The sequence below is a fragment of the Scardinius erythrophthalmus genome, assembly GCF_964197995.2.
Source record: "Scardinius erythrophthalmus genome assembly, chromosome: 1".
Lineage (NCBI taxonomy): Eukaryota > Metazoa > Chordata > Actinopteri > Cypriniformes > Leuciscidae > Scardinius > Scardinius erythrophthalmus.
Window position 1 is genome coordinate 54,288,184 of NC_138221.1, and position 7,361 is coordinate 54,295,544.

The following is a 7,361-nucleotide window of genomic DNA, read 5'->3' on the forward strand; positions in this document are numbered from 1 at the left end:
GTGTTTTTCACCTCCAACATTTTTGTTTAAAACACATTTACTGTTATATTTATAGTTTAAAACATAGATTATCAACTCAACACATTCAAAGAAAAGACTAGCATTTCATCCTTACCAAATGTACACACAATTTCACTTTTAATCCACAGAACAATTTAACAATTGCTCTATTTACCACAGTGGTAGTATTAGAAAGATAAATATGCAAACAAAATTTGGTAACAAAATTAGTACAATCACACCAGAGAGTAGAGGTAAAATAGCTGATGAAAACCTATTTTTCAAGCTATAACTAACGATTCATAAATCAAGTGCTCATGACATTCATGTTCCTGGCCAGTTTATTTTAACACAGAATATTAATCATCACTCAAACTGCTGAAAGAAAGAAAGAGCATATAGCTAACATGAAATTAACTATTTTAATCGTGCGTTTCTTGGAAGAACTGAATGGTATGGAGTAGCCTACTTTGGAGGCCTGTGTTATTTAACTATCAGGGTCCTTTCCTTAAGTATTGTACCAAATTACACCGCACTGTCATGTAGCCTTAAAATCATATTAAAATATGTGTTGTGCTGGATCTCGAGATCTCATGAAATGAATCCACCCATGAAGCCAGGCGCTTTTAACTAGATAAACGCCGTATGGAAGGCCTAAGCTCATAGAGATGTGGCCCGCCATTTTGTCTCCTGTTTCTCGTCAGGTCGCCTGCCAACTCCGCGTCACAGAGAAACACATGGTCCGACTCCGCGGGGCTCCTCAATACCCTCGCGTGCCGCACGCCCCATTTCAAATAAACACCCGGGTCCACTTGGCCCGGCGCTACCCGCCATCTGCCCAAACAGAGCACGCGGAAAATAAATGCTGCTCTCCTAAACAAATAAACCCTCGCGCCATTCAGAACGCGCGAGATGGAAGCGCGGGATAGGAAAAAACACGATTTATCCTCGCGAAGGATAAACACGGCGACAGGTCTCCGAATATATGTGGAGAGGGTAGGTTTCACAGAGTGTATAGTCAACAGAAAAGTAATCAAGAGGAAAGTGTAGGCGAGGTCGTTTAAATGATGTAGGCCTAAAATTATAAAGTTTTCAGGCCGAAAGCCACCGCGGGCTGCAAACGTGTCAAAAACGTCAATTGTACTTAGCCAGCCACATAGAGAAAATATTATATAAAATGTTTTACATAAGGAAATGGGTCAGTATTGAATTAGCCTCTAAATGTAGGATAATAATGTAAATATCTATTTTTATTGATTGTTTGATTGAGTAGGCTACTTTACTCAACCATTAAAAGCTAGCCTATTTGGTCTAACAGCGCCAAATCATATTTACTCAAATAATATAATATGACCAAAAAACAAAGAGATAATTTAGATATTATTACACAAATAAAATATATGTTTACTTAATGTTTTTATTAACTTCTCAAAATACAGACACATTGTTAGCGGTTGCAGTTTCAGTCATATTTGTAACCAGTTGTTGCATATTTTTCTTTTTTACACATACAAAAGGCCATGTATACAAAAATGTCATCATCTGCAGCTAGCTGGCAACTGCAAGCTAGTTTCATATTCTCTTCAACCACAAAGCATCGCAGCCTCAGAAGTGGAATGTAGGATCTTCTAACAATCAATGTGGAGGTGGCATTAGCCTACCTTTTCAATGCATTAAATAGCTAGATAAAAAGTGACACTAAAGAAATGTATAATTTACAATAGATTTCTGACTCTAATGCTGTTCTTTCTTTATTGAAGATCAAAGAATCAGTTTCCACAAAAATATTAAGCAAATTAGTCATACAGTATTTCTGAATCACGTGACACTCAAGATATATATATATATATATATATATATATATATATATAGTATACTTCATTTGATGTTTATTAATAAAATATTATTTTTACAATATTAGTCCCATTGTAAAAAAAAAATCAGAATTTCTAATCTTCACTTCACAAATATACATTTAAACAGTGTGTGTATAAACATCAAATTAAATACTTTTTATGAGCACAAAGTCAAAATATTGATTGATTAATGTTACAAATAGAACAAACATTTCAAGCATATTGAAAACATTGTGGTTCATTATCATTGTCTGTTTTTACTGCAAACTTGCGCATCAACCTTTCATCCGGTAGAGGGCGATAGAGCACCAAAATGCAGTTGGACCAGGACAGGGGACTCTGAGGCCTTGTTCCTGGCTTGCCTTTCCCTCGTGTTTCAGGTAATTCATAAAATCACAAGAATCTGAGATGTCTGAAGGTACAGAGCTGTGTGAATTCTTCATCAGTCACTTTCGAAATTGTTATGTTTGTTTTCAAGTATGTTGAGATGTCAAGTGATGGACCGCTTTGTGAACGTTTAGTGATGGTATCACAAGCATCATATGAGGAAAGAGTTTATGATAACATTTATTCAAAAACATAATTTCATAATAGGCGTCATGAATTAAAGAGACTGATTTTTAAGCTACACATTTAAATGTAACATTGCATAAAGAAAGAGTCTTTCTCACTCTCTCTCTTTCTCTCTTTCTCAATCCCCAGGGCGGAGAATGAGATGATTGGCCATCTTTGCGTTTCGCCGTGCAAGAGGCAGGGCTGTCAGAGAAAGCTGTCCTTTTAGGGACATAATTGAGGCGGGCAGGACGGCATGTGTGGGCGTGATAGGTCGATTGTGTCAGAGAAAGCAAGATTGACAGGAGTGACAGCTCCATTTATTGGCTGCTAGAGTCTAGTCAGCAAAAGGGCATTCAGGGCCACTGGCTGGCTCTGCTGGCGGCCTGTGCAGTCGGCGCCTGGTGAGTAAGCATTTAGACAGCAGCCCTCAACGCTGCAATGCATGGGAGAAATATCTCTGTCAACACTGACTGTGATCTTTGACGGTGCCTCTAAAGAGGAAGGTCATACATATGAATGCAATCTCTGTCACACTCTTTTTCACCGACACTCTCGCACATAAACACACACACACATAAAACCAAGCCTGACATAAATTGCACATAATGCCATGTTGTCAAACTCTCTTGGCACAAAGATTCAGCAGTAAAAACACCCTTGACTAAAGGTTCAGAGTCCTTACCCTGGAAACATTTCTCAGCAATGCGTTTATTGAATGTTATCTTTGTGGAACAATTATAACTTTAACACATTGGCTGTAAGACAGTTTCATGTTTGGTGTTTGACATTCTTGTTGAATGTAAAGATTGAGATTATCCTTAAAGGTAATGTGGAGGTAATACAAGGTTTTTTCATGAAGACAGATTTTGAATGATGGGTTGATAAAGCCTGGTTGAAGTCTTGTAGTTTGACAATATTATAGACTGACAGAGATATCATTTTAATATATATATATATATATATATATATATAGAGAGAGAGAGAGAGAGAGAGAGAGAGAGAGAGAGAGAGAGAGAGAGAGAGAGAGAGAGAGAGAGAGAAATGTATTCATCTCTATATTATATGTTACTGTTCAAAGATTTTGTTTAATGTTTTTGAAAGAAGTCTCTTATGCTCACCAGGCTGCATTCATTTGATAAAAAAATACAGTAAAAACAAAATACAGAGATTTTTTTATTATTGCAATTTAAAATAACGGTTGTGTGTTTGAATATATTTTCAGATGTAATTTATTCCAGTAATGGCGACACTGAATTTTCAGCATCAGTACTCCAATCTTCAGTGTGATACTTTAGAAATCATTCTGATATGATGATTTGCTGCTCAAGAAACATTTCTTAATATCAATGTTGAAAACAGTGCTGCTCAATATTTTTTTGGAAACCATAATACATTTTTCCAGGATTATTTGATGACTAGAATGTTAAAAAAGAACAACATCCTTGCTGAAACACACACACACACACACACACACACACACACACACACACACACACACACACACACACACACACACACACACACACACACACACACACACACACACACACACACACACACAATATGTAATACATGTAAATTATGTATAAATAGATATATGGATCCGTGAAGTGAAGCACACTCCCTGAAGGCATTATCTTATGAATGAATAGTTCCTATCAATCCAGTTTGACTTCCTGTAGGATGTGGCCAGCGCAATTAAAATTCTGACTCCTGGATAGAAAAGGAGCCAATTGTTCAATTCTACATTGTACCCAGTCCAATCATTCAAATCATCACTTTGTCATCACACAAATCATCAAAAAATACAGTACAGAAAAGATGGTTATACCCATTATACCCCAGAAACATTTTAGGAGAACAGTATATGTATTGCCATTACTGACAGCATAAGACTTTATTTAATCTTTTTTGGTTTCTCTTTGTCTATTTCCAGTAATGCATGAAGCCATGGAGTCATGGTAAACAGCATATCTCGTACAGGAATTTTATCCAACATGGAGGATGAAGAGATTTCTCCTGGAGAGTTCTGGGAACTCTGTGTATGTGATTTCTGATAAAATAATCCTGCAGTTGTAACTTTGGTCAAAAGTCCTCTGTAATTGTTGCACTTGGCTAATGAATGTCTATGACAATATTTAACTCACAATTTTGGCTTCTTTGCACACACATAATCATCCACTCGCAAGCACAGATATACACACATCAAACAAAAATGGTTCTTTTATATATGTTTGCATAACCTTTCCATCAAACAAAGGTGAAAGAAAATAAACACTATCCAGAGGAAATGTCCTTCTAAAGGAAACATGCTCACTTGGTGTTATAGCATGCTTTGGTACTAAAATATTTGGGTTTCAGTTTTTTAGAAATGTTGTCGTCCAGAGGGTTGCGACCTCAAAATGTTAAAACTAGAGTTGTAGAGATGCTTAGCGAAAACTGAAGAGAGACTGCGCCTAATGGAAAATGTAAGTGTTTTATTCCAACTGGCCGTATAGTCAGTACTATATAGGAAAGGTTTCACACCATCAGACCAGGATTGAGCAGTGTCCTTCAGACTAATAAAAGCAGGCGATTCATGTACTTAGAAAAAGGCCACAGAAAGTACCACCTAATATCCTAAAGCTGTCATGCTCAGAGAATCACTTAATAAGGCACATAATCGTAAGAGGCGGCCAAGACCTCAGATGACACTAAATCAATTGGCAGACGGTAACTCCTCAGGCGGGCCGCGGTACCTAAGCTCTGAGTTATGACTTTCGGGGTGCCCCAGGGCTCAATACCCGGCCCACTCACACTTCTCTTCGTCCCAACTTTACCCTCTGGACTTAATTCATTTTTCCCTTGCTGGATCTGACAGGTTGCGTGTTACTTGGCGCCTTTCAAGTCGCCGGGCCAGCAGTATGATTAAGGGAGATGGAGGAGGATTAATGGAAAAATACAGGAACTGCAAGGAACGGTGTTGACCTAGAGGGAAGAACCTTACGTTAATTCTCAACATGCCGTTTGTTTCTGGCAGGGAAAGATAAAAGGTTAAATGTCTCAAGAAACCATAAGTACGTCAGAAGTGTTTATTTGGTTTGTCCAAGCGTATATTGAAACAGTTGTTTGCGAAGGAAATTGAAATTATAGTACTGCATGACCGAGTTATTTGCTGTGGAGGTCTTGCTTAATCATTTCCATAGCTCATGTTGTCTTTGGTGTCAAATCCCATCTGCAGATGATACCACTAAAGGATGAATGGCAATCAGATGTTAGTTGTTTTTTGATGGAGAGTTGGAGAGCGTTTTCATACAGTAATCATGAGAAAATGCTGTGCCCAGAACTGAATTCGCCACAAAGAACACTTAATCCCTGTCACTTCTCCATCTTAACCAGCATGCATCTATTGTTTGCTTTGTGCTCATCCCGACAAGAAGACGTTAAACGCCAGTAGAGGTTTTCCAGGTTAGCTTCCCACATTCTCCTCACTAATCAAGAGCTGCCTCGCAATAACGATAAATCTCTCATTTTGACGTGCGGCATAAATAAAGCAAACAGGCCTTGGTTTGATTACCCAGACTCCCCGTGAACAGACGGGCATTTGAGTGGCTCTGCTATTTATCAACCTGGATCTCCCTTCCTCTCAATCTCTCCAGCACTCAAAAAACGCCGTCACTGATTGCGTTTAATGTCTAACACATGGCCTGGCCAAGCATTCCCACTGCTGCCCGGGGAGGTGTTTGGACTGATTAAGAGTACTGTGTTTGCGGCCAAAGACTTGGGTTGTGAAACCGAAAGGTTCTGGCAACGCGGCAGAATTCCGAGTGTAGCTCTAGGGATTCGAATGTGGTTGTCCCTGTGGTTAGCGGACAGAGTTTCTACTCTTGGAATCTTGCAGAAGCATCCAAACGGGAAAGAAATGGCATAGCAGCAATTACTTATTATCCTGAGGAGTTTTCCTCACTTCAGTGCTTTACCTCTCTCTCACTCTTTCTTTTTCTCCTTCATCCATTCAGCACTTCTCCCTATTTGCTGGCTGCCTGGGGTCACATTTAACCTGGAAGTGCTCTGATTGAGCCGGGGGTCACTTCACGGGCCCCCAAATTGCCTGCACCCATCCGTCACTGTCAGGCCATTATTAGTGCTATTATCATCAAAGTCACAGTCTGAATTATCGCGCATGCAAAAGCTACGCCGCTCGGACTTAACGGCGACCTGAGCCAGGATGACAGCGAAAAGGGTTGAGACCTTGCCGATGACATCACTATAATCCCTCAAAGGCAGAAATGGCTGATGCTGAACAGAACGGTGTTCTGGGAGAAAGTTTGCAGGTTGCACAGCTTCATGTCGTCTTGAAACTCTCAGATTCATGTTAACAGATGACCGTAGGCCAGATCTGGATCGGCTGGTGGAATAGTGAGCATGTATTGGGGAAAAGGTCTTGTTTCTTGCTGCAAATGCAATGAATTAGATGTTAATAGTTAATGAGAATCAACTTTTGACACGTTGGAGTTTACTCACTTATCAGCAGGTGTTTTTATACAAAGAAACTTAAATATGAGGGATGCTACAACATATGCAATTATTTCGTTAATGGTTTACATGCTTAATGGGATGAAAATTCTGTCATCATTTACATTTACTCACCATCATGTCATTACAAACCTGTATGAGTTTCTTTCTTACGTGGAGCACAAAATAAGATATTTTGGGAACAAACAGTTTCGGTTCCCATTGACTTCCACTGTAATTTTTGTCCATGCAGTGTAAATCAATAGGAACTGAAACTGTTTGGTTATCAGTCCATTTTTTTAAGTATCTTATATGTTCCACAGGAGAGGGTAAGTCATTTTGAATGGCATGAATGTGAGTAAATGATGACAGAATTGTAATTTTCGGGTGAACTATTTCTTCAAGTATAAGTGTTCACAAAATAGTTTTTAATTTGTGTTTTTACGAGTTTGTCAT

General features: G+C 38.8%; 1 long non-coding RNA gene across 1 annotated transcript; it reads left to right on the plus strand.

Annotated features, from left to right (window-relative positions):
* Positions 1–825: 825 nt before the first annotated feature.
* On the plus strand, positions 826–5,051 carry LOC308691767. Its single transcript, XR_014030276.1, has 4 exons — positions 826–996; positions 2,151–2,236; positions 2,559–2,812; positions 4,348–5,051. It is a non-coding gene; the product is annotated as an uncharacterized lncRNA (long non-coding RNA).
* Positions 5,052–7,361: the final 2,310 nt, after the last annotated feature.